This window comes from Loxodonta africana, chromosome 18 (genome assembly GCF_030014295.1).
Source record: "Loxodonta africana isolate mLoxAfr1 chromosome 18, mLoxAfr1.hap2, whole genome shotgun sequence".
In the NCBI taxonomy this organism is placed as follows: Eukaryota; Metazoa; Chordata; class Mammalia; order Proboscidea; family Elephantidae; genus Loxodonta; species Loxodonta africana.
In genome coordinates this window covers 29391004-29411039 of record NC_087359.1, presented here as the reverse complement: position 1 = coordinate 29411039, position 20036 = coordinate 29391004, and the positions used below count along the sequence as shown (strand labels likewise).

The following is a 20036-nucleotide window of genomic DNA, read 5'->3' as shown; positions in this document are numbered from 1 at the left end:
GTTGATACCAAAACAAAACCAAACCCAGTGCCGTCGAGCCGATTTCTGACTCATAGCGACCCTACAGGACAGATTATAGCTGCCCGATAGAGTTTCCAAGGAGCGCCTGGCAGGGTGAAACTGCCAACCCTTGGGTTAGCAGCTGTAGCTCTTAACCAGTACACCACCAGGGTTTCCAAAATAGTTGATAGCTTACATAAAAGCCTCTCTTTTTGTATACTATATTATTATTTGTTGGCTGGTTTTGAGAGAGGACTTTTTTATGTGGGCGAAAGTGAGGTGAGCCTATATGTGGCACAGAAGTTAAGTGGTCTTAGCTATTGATCAGCAGTCTATTTCTCACCTGTTAATAGCATTCAAGCATTCAGTAAGAAAAATTAAAAAAAAAAAAAAGTCACTGCATATTTTCAACCAGAACTGGAAAAATATTTATTGTACAGAAACATTTGTTACAGAGAATTTATTTTAACTAGTTCTCCACAAGTTTTATTTCTGAAGTAAAAGCTTAGAACAAAATTCTTATGGGCCATCCTTATAGAACTTTTAGTAGCGACTGTTATGGATTGGATTGTGTTCCCCCAAAAATGTGTGTCACTTTGGCTAGGCCATGATTCCCAGTATTATGTGGCTATCCACCATTTTGTGATCTGATGTGATTATCCTATGTGTTATAAATCCTAACCTCTATGATATTAATGGGGTAGAATTAGAGGTGGTTATATTAATGAGGCAGGACTTAATCTACAGGATTAGGTTTTATTTTGAGTCAATCTCTTTTGAGATACAAAAGAGAGAATTCAGCAGAGAGGAGTGGGACCTCATTACCACCAAGCAAGAAGCAGGAGCAGAGAGTGTTCTTTGGACCTGGGGTCCCTGCACTGAGAAGCTCTTAGACCAGGGAAGAATTAATGACAAGGACCTTCCCCTAGAGCGAACAGAGAAAGAAAGCCTTCCTTTGGAGTTGGTGCCCTGAATTTGGACTTCCAGCCTGCTGGACCATGAGAGAATAAACTTCCGTCTGTTAAAGCCATCCACTTGTGGTATTTCTGTTATAGCACCACTGTATAACTAAGACAGTGACATTTGCTCTAATGGATTCTGCTTTTACTAACAAACTTATAAATACATTGAATCCTATGATCTAGTATATGTTATTCATTTCACATTATTTGAAAGCAGGCTATGATAAGTTAACTGTTGTTGTTAGCCCCAGCTCATGGTGCCCCCCGTGCACAACAGAATGGAAGTTAAATATGCATACTACTAAAAAAAAAAACAGAGATAATAGCTAGTAATAATCTCTTAGTAAAGATGAAATGGAAGTTAAACAAAAAACTCGGTCCTAAGGAAGAAAGAAGCAAAGAAAAGATGTGACAAATAGTGAAAAAAAAAGCAATATTTTTTTTACGATAAATTTAGACCTAACCATATTGACAGTTACATAAACTGTAAATGGTCTATAATCCATTTAAAAAAGTATAGATTTAGATTAAAAGGCAGAATAAACCTAACTATATGCTGTCTATAAGAAATCTACTTTTTTTTCTTTTTATTGTACTTTAGATGAAGGTTTACAGAACAAACTAGCCTCTCATTAAACAGTTAGTACACATATTGTTTTGTGACGTTGGTTACCAACCCCACGACATGTCAACACTCTCCCTTCTCGACCTTGGGTTCCCTGTTACCAGCTTTCTTGTCTCCTCCTGCCTTCTAGTCCTTGCCCCTGGGCTGGTATGCCCCTTTAGTTTTGTTGTGTTTGGTTTTGTTTTATGGGCTTATCTGATCTTTGGCTGCAGGGTAAACCTTAGGAGTGACGTCATTACCGAGCTAAAAGGATGTCTGGGGGCCATACTCTTGGGGTTTCTGTAGTCTCTGTCAGGCCAGTAAGTATGGTCTTTTTTTTGTGAGTTAGAATTTTGTTTTACATTTTTCTCCAGCTCTGTCTGGGACCCTTTATTGCGATTCCTGTCAGAGCAGTTGATGGTGGTAGCAGGCACCATCTAGTTGTACTGAACTCAGTCTGGTGGAGGCTATGTTAGTTGTGGTCCATTAGTCCTTTGGACGAATCTTTCCCTTGTGTCTTTGATTTTCTTCATTCTCTCCTGCTCCCAATGGGGTGAGACAGGTGGAGCATCTTACATCGCTGCTCACAAGCTAAGACCCCAGGCGCTACTCACCAAAGTAGAATGTAGAACGTTTTCTTTTTAAACTATGTTATGCCAGTTGAGCCAGGTGTTCCCTGAGACCATGGTCCCCACAGCCCTCAATCAGTAATTCGGTCCCTCAGGGAGTTTGGATGTGTCTATGGAGCTTCGGTGACCTTGCCTTGTACAAGTTGTGCTGGCTTCCCCAGTATTGTGTGCTGTCTTGCCCTTCACCAGAGTTACCACTTATCTAAAGCCAGGCGCTCCTTGGAAACTCTATGGGGCAGTTTTACTCTGTCCTATAGGGTTGCTATGAGTCGGAATCAACTTGACAGCACCGGGTTTGGTTTTTTTTTGGGGGGGGGCGGGTAATGTCTATTTAGTGTTTTTCCATCCACACCTCTCCCTCCCTTGTAACCATCAAAAATTGTTTCTTCTTGTGTATAATCCTTTTCATGAGTTTTTATAGTGTGGTCTCATACAATATTTGTCCTTTTGTGGTTGACGTTTTTCTCTCAGCATAATGCCCTCTAGATTCATCTATGTTGTGAGATGCTTCGCAGATCGATCGTTGTTTTTTTTGTTGTGTAGTACTCCATTGTGCGTATGTACCATAGTTCATTTATCCATTCATCTGTTAACAGGCGTCTAGGTTGTTTCCATCTTTTTGCTGCTGTGAACAATGCTGCAATGAACATGGGTGTGCATATTTCTATTCGTGTGATGGCTCTTATTTCTCTAAGATATATTCCTAGGACTGGGATTGCTGGATCATATGGTGTTTTCTCCTTCTAGCTTTCTAAGGAGCGCTATATCATTTTCCAGAATGGTTGTACCATTTTGCATTACCACGGGCAGTGCATAAGAGTTCCAGTCTCCCTGCAGCCTCCTCAGCATTTGTTATTTTCTGTTTGTTTTTTTTTTTTTTAATTCATTTCAGTAATGCTAGGGGTGAGATGGTATCTCATTGTGGTTTTGATTTGCATTTCTCTAATGGCTAATGGGAAACCCTGGTGGCATAGTAGTTAAGAGCTGTAGCTGCTAACTAAAAGGTTGGCAGTTTGAATCCACCAGGTGCACCTTGGAAACTCTGTGGGAAAGCTCTACAATGTCCTGTAGGGTCACTATGAGTCGGAATGACTTGACAATAGTGGGTTTGGCTAATGGCTAGTGATTGTGAGCATTTCCTCATGTGTCTGTTAGCAGCTTGAATGTCTTCTTTGGTGAAGTGTCCATTCATTTTCTTGGCCCATTTTTTAGTTGTATTATTTGTCTTTTTGTTGTAGAGGTGTTGGATTTTCCTGTAGATTTTAGAGATTAGACCTTTGTTGGATTTCTCATAGTCAAAATTTTTTTTCCCACTCTGTAGGTTCTCTTTTTACTCTTTTGGTGAGGTCTTTTGTTGAGCATAAGTATTTAATTTTTAGAAGATCCTTTTTTTTAGTTATCTAGCTTATCTTCTGGAGTTTGTGTGTTGTTAGTTAATGGTTTGTAGCCTGTTAATGCTATGTATCAGGGCCTCTAGTGTTGATCCTGTTTTTTCTTCTATAGTCTTATAGTTTTTGGTTTTATGTTTAGGTCTTTGACCCATTTTGAATTAATTTTTGTGTGTGGTGTAAGATATGGGTCCTGTTTCATTTTTTTTTTTTTTTTGCAGATGGATATCCAGTTTTGCCAGCACATTTTTTAAAAAGATTGACTTTTTCCCATTTGATGGACTTTGGGCTTTTGTTGAAGATCAGGTGACTGTAGGTGGATGGATTTACATCTGGGTTCTCAATTCTGTTCCATTGAGAAACCTACTTTATTTTTAACCTGTATCTTTCCATTTAAAAAGGTTGAAAATAGCTACTATATAAACACTAAGTGTAAAAAAACTGGAGAGACTGTATTTATATTAGACAAAGGAGACTTCAGAACAAAGAACATATTTGGATAACGAAGGGCATTTCATAATGAAATACGGATCAGTTTATTAAGAAGACACAGCAGTCCTAAACGTGTTTGCATCTACTAACAGTAAAGCAAGAACTGACTATTGAAAGGAGAGAGAGACAAATCCACAAGTATAGTTGGAAATTTCAATACTTTTCTCTCAGTAATTGATAGAACGAGCAAGCATAAAATCAGTGGAGATATTAGAAGACTTGGACAATACTATCAATCAACTGTACCTAATTGACATTTATAGAACACTGCCCACATTTTTTTTAAGTGCACATGGGACACTAACCAAAGTTGATCATATGCTGGCTATAAAATACATTTCAACAAATTTAAAAGGATTGAAATCATGTAGAGTTGCTCTGACTACAGCAGAATTAAATTAGAAAGAAAAAGATAATCTGGAAAATCCTCCAAATATTTGAAAATTAAATAACATACTTCCAAATAATCTATAGATCAGAAAAGAAACCACAAGGGGAATTAGAAAAATTTGAACCAAATAAAAATGAAAGCACAACATATCAAATTAGTGGGATGCAGCTAAAGCAATGGTTTAGAAGGAAACTTAAAGCTTTAAAAGAAGGGTTTAGAACCAGTCACCTAAGCTTCCTCTTTAAGAAGCTGGAAAAAGCAAACTGAGTAGGGGAGACAATAATAAAGAGTTGGAATAAGTAAAATAGAAAACTAACAACAGAGGAGAAAACAAAAGCTGAGCTTTGAAAAAAAATCAATAAAATTGATAGTCTTTTAGCTAGAATGATCAAATGAAAAAGAGAGTAAGGACAAATTAACACTACTAGGAACAAAAAAGGTAAAAAAGGTACATCACTGTAAATACTACAGACATTGAAAGAATAGTAAAATGAACAATTTATATCAACAAATTTGACAACTTAGGTGAAATGGACAAATTCCTTGAAAGACAAATTACTAAAACTAATTCAAAAAGAAATAGAAAATCTGAATAATCCTGTTTATTGAAGAAATTGGATTTGTACTTAAAGCCCTTTCAACAAAGCAAACAACAGACCCACACAGCTTTATTGGTAAATTCTATCAAATATTTAAGGAAGAAACCATGTTAAATTTTCACAAATTTCAGAATGTGTTTATGAGGCCAACATTACTTTGATACCAAACCAGATGTTAGGAAAAAAAGAAAACCACAGTTCAATATCCCTCATGAATATATATGTAAAATTGTTAACGAAATATTAGCACATTGAATCTCCACCACCATCAGTTGCTCTCAAGTCAGTTCCTACTCATGGTGAGCTCATGTGTGTCAGAGTAGAACTGTGCTCCATAGTTTTCTTGCCTTTTTTTTTTTTTTTTAATTGTGCTTTAGGTGAAAGTTTACAACTCAATTTAATTTTTCATACAAAAACTTATACACATATTGTTATGTGACTCTAGTTGCAATCCCTATAATGTGACAGCACACTTCCCCTTCCCACACTGGGTTTCTTGTGTCCATCCAACCAGCTCCTGTCTCTTCCTGCCTTCTCATCCTGCCTCTGAACAGGAGTTGCCCATTTGGTCTCGTGTATCTGCTTGAAGTAAGAAGTACACTCTTCAGCAGTATTATTTTATGTTTTGTAGTCCAGTCTAATCTTTGTCTGAAGAGTGGGCTTCAGGAATGATTTTAGTTCTGGGTTACCAGAGTGTCTGGGGGCCATGGCTTCCAAGGTTCCCCCAGTCTCAGTCAGACCATTAAGACGGTCTTTTTACGTGAATTTGAGTTCTGCTCCACACTTTTCTCCTGCTCCTTTAGGGACTCTGTTGTGTTGCCTGTTAGGGCAGTCATTGTCCATAGAGTTTTTAATTGCAGATTTTTTGGAAGTAGATTCCAAGGCACCTCTGGGTGAACTTGAACTTCCAGCTGTTTGGTTAGTAGCAGAGTGTGTTAACCGTTTACACCACCCAGGGACTCTAAAATTGAATCTAAAACACCCAGCCCAGTGCCTAGCAATATATAAAAAGGACATCATGATCAGTTGGGTTTTATTGCAGAAATGCAAGGTTGATTTAACATTAAAAATCATTGTCATTTATCATATTAATGGAATAATGGATGAAAGCTAAATGACTTCATGATAGATACACAAAAAGCATTTGACAGACTTCAACACTCATTTGTGATAAAAGCTCTCAGCTAACTGGGAATAGAGAGGACCTTCTCAGTCTGATAAAAGGTATCTATGAAAAACGTACAGTTAACATCTTACTTAAAATGATGTAAAACTAAATACTTTCCCCCTACTATCCAGGACAAGGCCAAGTTATCTGTTTGCACTCCTTTTCAACATGTTCTGAATGTCCTAGCCAGTCCAACAAGGCAGGAAAAAGAAATAAACTTATAAATTGCAAAGAAAAAGTAAAAAGTATGTTTATTTGCTGATGACATGATTGTGTACAAAAGAAGTCCTAAGTTAATCTATAAAAAAAACTACTGTGGTAGTTTTTTAGGAGACAAGGTCAGTATATGAAAATCAAATTTATATGTCTAGATACTAGCAATGAACAATTGGAAATTGAAATTAAGAAAGCAAATGCCATTTGCTGTATCATAAACTAAAAAAAAAGAAAACTCCCCAAGAACAGATGTTGTTAGCTGCCGTTGAATCAGCCCTCAACTCATGGCGATTCCACGCACAACGCTACCCTGTCCTGAACAGTTCCCTTGATCAGTTGAATATTGGACCATTGTGATCCACAGGGTTTTCATCGACTGATTTTCAGAAGTATATTGCCAGTCCTTTTTTCCTACTTTATTCTAGTCTGGAAGCTCTACTGAAGCCTGTTCAGTATCATAGCATGCAAGCCTCCACTGACGGACAGACCATGGCTGCGCATGAGCTGCGTTGGCTAGGAATCAAATTCAGGTCTCCCTCACTGAAGGCAAGAATTCTACCACTGAACCACCACTGCCCCCATTAGAATGAGAGTATTTCTTGCAGTTCCGTGTAATAGAAGTTACTTTGTATTTTCATTTCACGGATGAGGACATTGAGGTACAAGGGGTTGGAGAACACTGATTTGTTTATCAGCATACCTGTTATATAGCAGATACTGTGCTAGGGATATAGTAGTTAGTAAGAAAGATTATAGTCCCTGTTTTCATGGAGTTTATAACCTAGTGGAGATAAAAAGGAGAAGTAGATTTAAGGTGCTGAGTTTCCAGCTTTGGTGTAGTATTTTTTATTTAGATGAATGGTTCAAAACCTTTAACTTTTAGTTAGGACTTAATATTGTGACTTGTTCAGTAATCTGGCGTCTCAGTATGCCAAACTATTTTATTGTAATACATACTTGGCAGTTTATTGGATGGTTAAAGTTGGATGACTTTGTTAGTTAAAGTTTCACTTTAAGGATGGTCCACACAGAGCCATCCATATAGGGGAAAGGAGGTAACTAATCTTCATGGAGCACCAACTGTATTTCAGGCACTGTATTACCCCCCCCAATATATAGTATTATTTCATTTAATCTTTGCAATATCCCTAAGGTAGGTGGTTTTTCCTCTGTTATTACAGATGAGAAGACCAGAGCTCATAGAGCTTAAGTGATTTGCCCACTTTCATACAGTGATTCAGTCCCACACCTATCTAACTTTAAACTGTCGCTACCAGCTGTTCTCAATCATTTTTCTGTTGGTCACACTCCTGGGCCAACCCATTCTTTCCCACTCAGGAAATGCAGTGAGATAAATTTTTATAGTCCTAAATTTCAATCTACATTTTATGTTAAGGTAAATCACTCACAAGAAAATAATCAGTGATATAACTTGTGATACCCCTCACAGGTGATATGTCAAGATGCCAGTTTTAATTTAATTCTGATCCATGAGGCTGTGCCTTGGAAATATGTGCTGTAGGGGCATAAGTAACCTTGCTAAGAATCTGTACACGAGTTATACCAAATGTACCACCATCCCTGGTGATAGGTTAGTAGTGTTATTTTTGGAACTGGAAGGTGAGCATATTAGATAACATGCCCTGGTGGGAGATTTCCCAACTGTCTTTTTTCTCAATTAGGTGGAAGTAGAAAACAGAGCTAAGGTGTGTATGTATATAGGAGAAAGAGCCATTGATTTTATAAACTTAAAGCTGCCATCTTAAATTCTAGCCCTTGAAGGGGCCTAAGGGGCATTAGTGATGTCTGCCTGTCTCTATAGATGAGGGAACTGAGGCTCAGAGAGCAGTTGACTTGTTAAAGGCTATGCCATAATTAATGACACTTTTTTTTAATGGTGGGGGAAAAAAAAAATTTTTTTTCCCCCACCATTACAGTGGTATATTGGGCTCTACAATAGGAATTTTTTTATACTCTTTCTTACAGAAGATGTCAGTAGAGTTTGTTTCTTGTAGATTAAATAATGATCTCTTCACAACAATAAAAGCCTGGAACCTAAACTTAATGGTCATTGAATCTTCTTCAGTGTTACATACCCCTCAGGTATTTTAAATCTAGATTGTTTTGATTTTATATTTTTGTTCTTCTGTGTTATTTTTACTTCAGAGCACCTCAGAATATTGTATGGATCTCTTTTTTTTTTTAATCAGTAAATCTTGAATTTGTAGCTTTTAGTCTATAAAGGAAGGGTTTTTAATTTTTAGCATAAGGAGAAAGCTAAAAGCAAAAATTATAACCTTGTAGTGTTACATGGAAGCCGTGGTGGCATAGTGGTTAAGAGCTAACGCTGCTAACCAAAACATCTGCAGCTCAGATCCACTAGATGCTCCTTGGAAACCCTATGGGGCAGTTCTGCTCTGTCCCGTGGGGTTGCTATGAGTTAGAATCGACTCGATGGCAAGGGTTTTTTAAATTTTTTTAATTTTTTATATAGTGTTATATATGGTAGACCATATGGCTAGTGGTTCTACATATATTAAAGTTATGTTCCTTTCTCTTGGATTAGTTTTTCTTTTTTTTGGATTAGTTTTTTCTTTAATGATTAGTATTTAGATATATGAGAAATACATGCATACTTTTATAATAATGAGAACTGTAGTTGCTCTGAGAAGTTTGGTATGTATCCATTTAGATTTTTAAGACATTACTTTTATATGCATGCATATTTACCCATAGAAAACAGACAGTACTGGTTATTGTGTGTTTTACAAAATTTGTATCATACTGCATTATTGTCCTTCAACTTGTTTATTTTTCACTCAGCAGATGGTTATGAAGTTTACCATATAGATGTTGCTGCGTGTAGACCTAGTTTGGATCTCTGTTCTTTGAACAGTCATCCTGTAAAGACATTTGTAGGATGGTGTTTTTTCACTTATTTAAAGAAATCATAAATGAGATAAAGGATTTGAAAATCAGAGGAAGAAAACGGTAACCTAATCCTTTCCATAGATGATCGGGAAGCTCTGGAGGGCAGGAATTATGTTTGATGCTCTTCTGTGTCTACCACCATAGCAGCACAGGCCCACGGTTGTAAGTACTTCCTGTATCCGGCAAGATCTGTCGGCTTGCACTGGATCTTTTTTTTTTTTTTTTAAAGCTTTATTGAGATGTAATTTACATATCATACAATCATACAGTTCACTCGGTTAAAGCGCACAGTTCAATGACTTTTAGTATATTCAATTTTAGAACATTTTTATCACCCCAAAAAGAAACCCTGCACTCCTTAGCTGTCACTCCCTGATTCCCCCATCCTTCCCAGCCCAAGGCAACCACCAATCTACTTTTTGTCTGCATAGAATTGTTTATTCTGAACATATCATATGAATGGAATCATACAGTGTGTGGTCTTTTGTGACTGGCTTCTTTCACTCAATATAACGTTTTCAACATTCATCCATGTTGTAGCATGTATGAGTACTTCATTTCTTTTTATTGTCAAATAGCATTCCATCGTGTGGATATACCATGTTTTACTTATTCATTCATCAGTTGTTGAACATTTAGAATGTTTCCATTTTTTGGTTACTGTGAAAAATGCTGCTATGAACATTTATGTACAAGTTCTTATGTGGACATAAATTTTCATTTCTCTTGAATATATACCTAAGAGTGGAATTGCTAGATCATATGATAACTCTGTGTTTAACCTTTTGAGGAACTGCCAGACTGTTTTCTAAAGTGACTATACCATTTTACCCCCCTCCCAGCAGTGTGTGAGAGTTCCATTTTCTCCACATCCTTGCCAATACTTACTCGTTACTGTGTCTTTTTCTTTACATTTACTGGATCTTGAGTGAATTCTGTAAACTTCCATAGGCTCGTTTTCAGGACAGCAGGCAGGCAAAGGATGTCTTGTTGAGCTTGCTTGTTCTCTGGAAATGTATGTTATTAAATTGTATGGTTAGAATTAACATGTCTGAAATATTACTAATAATCATTAATATTAGTAAAGAATTTTTTTGACAGTGTACTTTAATATTTTTGCTTGTTTATAAAGACAAAGTTATTTAAAATGATCCCACTTTTGGTAAAAATTAAATGGAAGGCAGAAATGGACTTCTTCGCTGTATCTATGCCACGAAAACATGTTTGTTACTGTTATTATTAACAGTTAAGCCACTTGATTCAGTTGGACTTTTTTTCTGGTTTTTCTAGATTGGTATGCATCGCTTGGTATCAAAGTTGGTACAGTAAAAGAGCTACCTCAGTTACCTTGGTTTATAGTTTAAAAAATTGTATTGGAATAGATTGTAATAGTGCTGCTAGTTTTTAAATAGATCAAATTTTTCTTAAGAAATTTTTTCTTGAAGGGATGTTTACTGAGGATCATATATAAGTTAAAGGGATACGTACAGTGCGCTCTGCCAAACACCAACAGCCTCAAAAGCCCAAATTGGGAACGTTCTGGAAGTAACGTAAGCATCTCTGTTGTGGTGTGAAAGGTGATGCTACTAGTAATTTAAAAAAAAAAAAAAGAAGAATGTAGACCTTTAGTTTTACCTATACTGTAGGCCTAGCCTTTAATGAAGTATCTTGGGTAGTTTGGACGGTTGTCAGCTGTACTCCTTTACACCTAGTCAACCTTAACTCTTGTCCTCTGTCCTCAATACCTTTTAAGCTGTCAATTTAGTCCAAAGAGGAAATGAAGACTTTAGAGACTTAACAGATGTTGACATTTAAACTTATACAAGAGTGAAAGATTAACCTTTGGCCCCTACTTTTACAGGTTATTTCTGAGTTTACATGTAAGGGCTTCCTTCATGTGTTAAAGGTTGGTGTCAACATTTGCATCTTAACCTTGGTTTTTAATGGGTTTATAACTTATCCACAAAGTTTTCTCTAGGCTTGTAACTGAGGTATTTTTTTTTTTTAATTCTATTGTAGTAAAATAGATATAACATAAAATTTGCCATTTTAACCATTTTTAAATACACAGTTCAGTGGCATTAATTAGTCACAATGTTGTACAACCATCACTATGAAGTTTTTGTTTTTGAGCCCCAAGAAGTGCATTTAAAATATATTAGCAACATATTTTACTTTGTTTTTGGAGCCATACTTTTTTTGAAACAAGAAACTTGACTTTGTCCATTCTGAAAAACTGTTACTTAAAAAAAAAATCATTAGTAGCAGGAGGCAGGGTACTCAGCTTCAAATTGATATTGAAAATGGAGTTTTTATTGAGGGGTCATAGGAGCCCTGATAGCATAGTGGTTAAGCCCTTGGCTACTAACCAAGAGGTCTGCTGTTGGAACCCACCACCCACCCTGCGGGAGAAAGATGTGGCAGTTTGCTTCTGTACAGATTACACCTTGGAAACTCTATGGGGCAGTTCTACTCTGTCCTGTAGAATTGCTGTGAGTTGGAATCAACTCCATGGCAACAGGTTGTTTTTTTTTTTATTTAACTTTATCACAATTAGTTTTAAAAAGTTTTACTAGCTTCTTTTTTTTTTTTTAATTGTGTTTTAGGTGACAGTTTACAATGCAAATTAGTTTCTCATTCAAAAATGTATACACAAATTGTTTTGTGACATTGGTTGCAATCCTTGCAATGTGTCAGCACTCTCTCCCTTTCCCTTTCCACTCTGGGTTCTCCGTGTCCATTTGTCCAGTTTTCCTGTCCCTTCCGGCCTTCTCGTCTTTGCTTTTGGGCAAGTGTCATAGATTGAATTATGTCCCCTCAAAATATGTGCCAACTTGGTTAGGCCATGCTTCCCAGTAGTGTGTGGCTGTCCTCCATTTTGTGATTTTCCTGTGTGTGATAAATCATGATCTCTGTCTGTGGCTAAAGAAGTTTAGGGTGGGATGTAACACCCTTGCTCAGCTCACATCCCTGATCTAGTGTAAAGGGAGTTTCCCTGGGGTGTGGCCTGCACCACCTTTTATCTTACAAGAGATAAAAGGAAAGGGAAGCAAGCAGAGAGTTGGGTACCTCATACCACCAAGAAAGCAGTATCCGGAGCAGAGTGTGTCCTTTGGACCTGAGCTTCCTGTGCGGAGGCTCCTGGTCCAGGAGAAAATTGATGACGAGGACCTTCCTCCAGAGCCGACAGAGGCAGAAAGCCTTCCCTTGGAGCTGATGCCCTGAATTTGGACTTCTAGTCTACTTAACTGTGAGAAGATAAATTTCTCTTTGTTAAAGCCATCCACTTGTGGTATTTCTGTTTTAGCAGCACTAGATGGCTAAGACAGCAGGTGACTTCTTTTTGAGCCTGAGATGACTCTAAGGGACAATGTTCACTCCCAAGTGACTTAGATGTTAGTAAGCATTCTCCTAAATAGCTGTTGTACCTCAAATATCAAGCAACAAAACTATTTTATTTAGAAAATAAGATAAATGGAAATATTACATGTTTATGCTTATTTAATAATGGACAAAGGAGCCCTGGTGGTACAATGTTAAGTGCTTGGCTGCTAACCAAAAGGTCAGAGGTTCAAACCTGCCAACCACTCAGTGGGAGAAAAGACGTGGCGATATACTGCTGTGAAAATTGTTATTGTTGTTATGTGCTGTATTGGTCATCTAGTGCTGCCACAACAGAAATACCACAAGTGAATGGATTTAACAAACAAGTTTATTCTCTTATAGTCTAGGAGGCTATAAGTCCAAATTGAGGTTACTAGCTCCAAGGGAAGGTTTTGTCTTTCTGTCAGCTCTGAGAAGGTCCTAGTTATAAATCTTCCCTGGTGGAGGAGCTTCTCAGTGCAGGGACCCTGTGTCCAAAGGATGCTTTATTCTCCCGGCTCTGGCTTCTTGGCAGTATGAGGTCCCCGTGTCTCTCTGCTGGCTTCTCTTTCTATATCTCAAAAGAGATCATCTTAAGATACAATCTAATCTTGTAATCCTGCCTCATTAACGTAACTGCCACTCATCCCATCTCATTAACATCATAGAGGTAGTATTTACAACAATTATAGGAAAATCAGATGACAAAATGGTGAACAATCACAATACTGGGAATCATGGCCTAGCCAAATTGATACACATATTTTTAGAGGACACAATTCAATCCATGACATTCCACCCTTAATTCATGTCCTTGCCACATGTAAAGCATATTCATCCCATCATATCATAGTAAAAGTCTTAATTCAACTCCAAGTCCAAAATCCAAAAAATTTCCCTTTATCTGTGAAATCTAGAATACAGGTTACCTGCTTCCAAAGTACAATGGTGGAACAGGCAGAAGATAGACACTTCCATTACAAATGGGAGAAATTAGAGGGAAAGAAGGCATAATAGGCACAAGCAGATCAGCAGAACACATTACATTAGCTCTCAAGGCTTGAAAATAATCCTCTGTTCTCTGAGAACATTTACACAACGGCCCTGCCCTCCAGACTCTGGGTATTGGCCACACTCTCTAGATTCTGAATGGAGGCCCCTTGGCTCTGGGCTTCAGCTCCACCTTCCAGGCCCACTGGAACAGCAACTCTGCTCCCTCAGCTTTAGGCACACCATTCTCCTAGTCCATCTGAGTGGCAACTCCACCCTTAGAAACTCTAGAAGTCATGGCCGTACCCATTGAGACTCAGGCAGCTTGGCTTCCTGTATTCCTTGTCTTTTCGTCTTTTGCTTCTGGTGTCTTGGCCACTCAGCCCCTTGGGCCTAACAGCCTGTGTCTGCCCTCCTGGGGCAAGTGTTCCAAAGCTCTGTAGCTCCACCGATAAGTGCCTGGAGGAACCCAACTCTGCCAGTAAACTTCAGCCAGAAAGCACTCAGCTCTTTTGTTCCATGGGCTGACAAGCCTTGTCCCACCGATAAGTGCCCAGATGCACCCCACTCTTCCAGGAAGCCTTCTGCACAGAGGCACTCAGCTCTCTCGCTCTGTGGGTAGTCTCCAGTGTTGTGCTGGTCTCCTGGTTCTGCTGCTGTCCTTTCTCTGCTGCTGCTTCTCACCATCTGTGCCATCTCCGGTGTTAACAGTTCTTCCTCACTTCCGTCTGAGTCCTCACCAGAGTTGTCTTTGATGTCCATCATTCCACCAACAGTCTCTCCAAGGCAATCTAGGCTTTTACTATTAGGCACTTTAAAACTCTTCCAGCCTCATTCACAGTTTCAAAACCACTTCCCCGTTTAGGTATCTCTTAGAGTAGCACCCCATTCCCAGTACCAAATGTCTTAGGCTGAGTTCTCTAGAGAAGCAAAACCAGTAAGGTGTATAAATATATATATATAGAGAGAGATTTATACCAAGGAAATGGCTCATGCAGTTGTAGAGGCTGGAAAGTCCCAGGTCCGTTGGTCAGGTTAGAGGCTTCTCCTGATTCATGTAGCCACAGGGGCTGGTGAACCCAAGATCGGCAGGTTGGAGAGCAAGGCTCTTGCTCACAGGCTGTGAAGATCGATGACTCCCAAAATCGGCAGGCAACACCGCAGATAAGCTGCTAGCTCAAGTCCCAAGAACCGAGGTCAAATGAATAGGACCCAGCTGTAGGATCCAGAATGAACAAAAGCCACCAAGCCTTGCCAGAATGTCTACTTATATTCGATGCAGGCCACACGCCCAGGGAAACTCCCCTTCAACTGACTGGATACTCGAAGCAGATCCCATCATGGGGGTGATCATGTATCAGATCTGAACAGGGAGGTAATCACAACATTATACGACTGCCAAGACACTGAGAATCACTGCCCCGCCAAATTGACACACAGTCTTAACCATCACAGGTGCCATCATGTGAGTTCTGACTCATAGCGACTCTACGTACACGAGAACAAAATGCTGCCCGGTCCTGCGCCATCCTCATAATTTTTGCTGTGTTTGAGCCCATTGTTGGAGCCAGCGTGTCAGTCCATCTCACTGAGGGTCTTCCGCTTTTTCCCTGACCCTCTACTTTACCAAGCATGATGTCTTTTTCCAGGGACTGGTCCCTCCTGATAATATGTCCAAAGTAAGTGAGATGGAAACTTTATAGGGCAAGTTCTATTCTGTCCTATAGGGTCTCTATGAATCAGAATCAACTCGAGGGCACACAGCAACAATAATGATGTGGACAAAGAGATATCTAACATTAAAGAATATGAATTTAACACTCAATTTAAGGCTCTAGGAAAAACAAAGAAACCAAAAAAGAGAAAGAAAGAAATAATAAAAGTACAAGCAAAAATAAATACATTGTAAGATAGAATAATACAGATTAATAAATCCAGAGTTGGAAAATTAGAAAAAAAGGGGGAAATGGAAGGAAATTGGATATAACAAAAGATACTGAAGACCTGTCAAGAGGGAAAAAAAAAAACCCAGACATGGATGGCTAGAGGAGAATACTCCTTCCTTCCAACCTCCATCCCTTGAAGGGAACAAAAACCTACTCCCTGGTTACTAGTGTCTCCAGCCCTGGTGGTGCGGTGGTTAGGCAATCAGCTGCTAACCAAAAGGTCGGCAGTTCGAATCCACCAGCTACTCCATGGAAACCCTATGGGGCAGTTCCACTCTGTCCCATAGGGTTGCTATGAGTCAGAATCAACTCGAAGGCAATGAGTTTGGTGTTTTTTTTTTGTTTTGTTTTTTTGGCTTAGTTACTGATGTCGCCTAAACTTTTAAGGAATAGATTATTCCCATGTTAAATAATAACACAGAAATAAACAACTCTGATAACAAAACCGAACAACCATGAAAAAGTTCCACTTAATCTCATTTATGAATATAGATGTTTTCATTCAAATAAAAATATTAGCAAATGGCCATGGGAGATGGCCATTTTCAAGTAGTTTATCTTAAGATGCCAGACAAGTTCAGTATTTAAAATTCATTAATGTATCTAGAATCAGTGTAACCAGTGGTGAAGAGCACATACTTGGGGGCACATCTCCTCAGTCCAGATCCTGGCTGTGCTTCGTAACAGCTGTGTGACCTTGGATGAGTTTACTAAACTTCTCTTACAGTTTCCTCACCTATAAATGAGAGTAATAACAGTACCTACCTTACCGTATAAGATTCTTAAAAGGATTAAATGCGCTCATATAGAATGCTAGCCCATGTAGCAAGTGCTATATAAGTGTTGGTTATCATTATTATTACTTTATGGTAGCAAATGCGTAAATAATACATGAATAATAAAAACTTCCCTGAAGTAGTTATAGATTCACAGGAAGTTGCAAACATGTGCAGGGATGTCCCATGCACCCTTCACTCTTCTTACCCCAGTGTGAACATCTTGCATAGTTATAGTACAGTGTTAAAACCGGGAAACTGACATTGGTAAAATCCACAGAATTTATTCAGATTTCACCAGTCGTACATGCTCTTGTGTGTGTGTGTACTTCTCTGCAGTTGGATCACTTGTATAGCTCCTTGTAACCACTACCATAATCAAGATGCAGAACTGTTGTTCCATCACCACAAGGCTCCCTCCTTTATGGTTACACTCACCCTCTCTCTCCCAAACCTTGACCACTGACAACCGCTAATCTGGTTTTCATCTCTAGAATTTCATTTCAAGAATTGTATATGTAAATGGAATCATATGGTACACAATCTTTTGAGATTGGCTTTTTTCCCTTAGCATAATTCCTTTGAAGTCCATTGGAATTGTTACAGGTATAAATAGTTGGTTCCTTTTTATTGCTGAGTAGCGTTCCATAGTGTACACATACACCACAGTTTGTTTAACCATTTATTCATTGAGGGACACTTGGTTTGTTATCAATACAGGTGCTGTGAATATTAATATGCATATTTTTGTATGAACATGCTTTTGTTTCTTTGGAATAAATGTCCAGGAGTAGAATTGCTTGGGTCATATGGTAAGTGCATTTTTTATTTTAAAAGAAACTGCCAAACACCTTTCCAGAGGGGTGGTACCTTTTTACATTCCCATCAACAATGAATGAGTCATCCAGTTTCTCTGAATCCTTGCCAACATTTAGTGTTGTCACTTTTTTTTATTGTTGCCATTCTGATAGGTGTGTAATGATGGCTCATTGTGGTTTAAATTTGTTTTTTCCTGATGACTAATGATGATGAATATCTTTTCATGTGCTTACTTATTAGCCATCTTTATATCCTCTTTGGTGATTTGGTTAAATGTCTGTTTATATCTTCTACCAATTTTCTAATTGGATTTTTTTTTTTTTTTCACTGTTGGGTTTTCAGTTCTTTATATGGTCTAATTTCAAGTGTTTTGTTGGGTATGTGATTTGCGAATATTTTTTCCCAGTCTATAGTTCATCCTTTTATTCTATTAATAGAGTCTTTTGCAAAGCAAAAGTTTTTAATTTTGATGAAGTTCACTTTATCAGTTTTTTCTGTTATGAATTGAGCTTTCAATATCAAGTCCAAGAACACTTTGCCTAGCCCTAGGTTCTAAAGATTTTCTGCTAAAGTTTTAGTTTTACATTTAGAATTCTCATTCATTTCGAGTTAATTTTTGTATAAGGTATGAGGTTTAAGTCGAGGCTTCCTTTTTTGCTTCTGGATGTCCAGTTGCCCCAGCACCATTTCTTGAAAAGACCATCACTCCTGCATTGAATTGCTTTTGCTTGCACCTTTGTCAAAAATAGTTTGGGCATACTTGTGTGAGTCTGTCCTTCAGTTGGGGCCCTGGTGGTGCAGTGGTTAAAGGTTAGGCTGCTAACCAAAAGGTTCGCAGTTTAAATCCACCAGCCGCTTCTTGGAAAACTTATGGGGCAGTTTTACTCTGTCCCGTAGAGTCACTATGAGTTGGAATCAACTTGACAGCAGTAGGTCTGGGTTTTCAAAAATGTTATTTCTATCAGTTAGGATTAAATGTGCTAATATAGAATGCCCAGCCCATAGAAGTGCTACAGAGGTAGGTGTAGGTGTTATAATTATTGCTTTACAATAGTGAATAAGTAAATAAATCCTTTAAAAAAGATGTTTGGATAAATTCAATAGCTAGCCTTCCTTTCTAATTTAAAAAAAACAACAAGCAGTTTTTCATGATAAAGTGCTAGAGGAATTACCATTAAATTGAAGACCAAAACAGTGTCTCCTATGATGATTGTTATATTGTTTTAGACAATGCAGTAGAATGTGAAAGGGTCAAGAGGTAAAAATTACGTACAAAACTAAATCAAAAGGAATGAGAAATGATTAGAAGGAAAAACAATTCAGCAAAGTGATTGGCGAAGTGAAATACATAAAAATTATATAATTCCTGAATCTCGGCAGTATCAGTTAGAAAAATAAGAAAAATTGACTCCTAGTTATTATGGCTTCACATATACGAAGGAGAAAAAGCGGAAGAAGTATTCTGATTATGATGAAGGCCCTAGCTACTCCAGAAAATCTCCCTTCTCCCCTGAACCCCTTCTCCAATTTATAGAGATGCTGCATAGAATTTAAAAACAAATAAGATACTGTTTTAATATACAGACAAGCATGAAACCAATAAGACAGAAACTGTAAATGTCAGGCATAAAGAGAAAGCTCAGTGGTGAATGGGAGTTAAGTCTTGATGGCCCATAGGCTTTTCTTAGGCCTTTGGAGATGAGGTTTAATTCCCACCTAGGAATGGGAATTGAGGTCACAGGCCTGAACTGGAGCTAAGGTTCCTGCATAAAGCTGGGAATTCGGAAGGGACAAGCCTGACTGCAAATTTAACCAGTTGCTATCCAGTCGATTCTGACTCCTGGCAATCCCATATGTGTCAGAGTAGAACTGTATTTTTAATGGTTGATTTTTTGGGAAATAAATAGCCAGGACTTTCTTCCAAGGTGCCTCAGGGTGGACTCAAGAACCACTAACCTTTCAGTTGGTGACTGGCATCAACTATGCATTAATCATTTGTATCACCCAGGGCTCCTGGGCAAACTAGGACTAGTAAAACTGCCTGCTAGTCCTGGGTTAGGACAGAAGTGAGCCACTTGCTTTGGATTGTAGCTGTTAAAAGCCACCTGTAAGAAATGGAAGCCCCACCCTTGTGTGGAAATCCTGGGCAGGAAAACTAATATATAAATGTGTTTGGAACTGATGAATGTTACAGGGTACTGGCAGAGGCAACCGTTAAACTGCCTCTTAGGGACTATTCTTTAACCCAGGAAATACAGAGAACTTTCCCTAAGCTGAATATGAATTTATTCAGAAATTAAAAGCACCTTAATAAAGAGATGCAACACATGGGGGAATTTACAGTTGAGAAAACCAAACCAAAACAAAACAAAAGCCAAATCCACTGCCGTCAAGTCAATTCCAACTCTAGTGACCTTATAGAACAGAGTAGAACTGTAACTGATAATAACAGACCAATCTGAAAATCTAAGGAGTAGATTTAATGCAATTTGACAGACCCGTTGCTGTCGTTGTTATGTAATGCACTTCTCTCAGAAACTAAGAGATCAAGCAGATAAAAAATCAGCAAAATTGTTCAAGATTAGAACAACTGATTTCATATGCTTAATCTAGTAGATATATAGACCCTGCCTTCCCCTGTCGTGGTTATATAATACTGCTATAACAGAAATACAACAAGTGGATGACTTTAACAAACAGAAACTTATTTTCTCACAGCCCAGTAGGCTGGAAGCCCAAATTCAGGGCTTCAACTCCAGGGG

At 38.3% G+C, this 20036-nt stretch overlaps 1 protein-coding gene across 7 annotated transcripts in view; it reads left to right on the top strand.

Moving 5' to 3' along the window:
- Positions 1-20036, top strand: part of TLK2 (tousled like kinase 2) — a 145020-nt gene that overhangs the window by 32540 nt on the left and 92444 nt on the right. Inside the window, exon 2 of one of the 7 annotated variants that reach the window (XM_064270965.1) lies at positions 9462-9542. The exons of the other annotated variants lie outside the window; for them this stretch is intronic. The gene's annotated coding sequence lies outside the window, so the exon portion shown is untranslated. The remainder of the gene's footprint in view (positions 1-9461; positions 9543-20036) is intronic. 7 annotated transcript variants of the gene reach the window in all.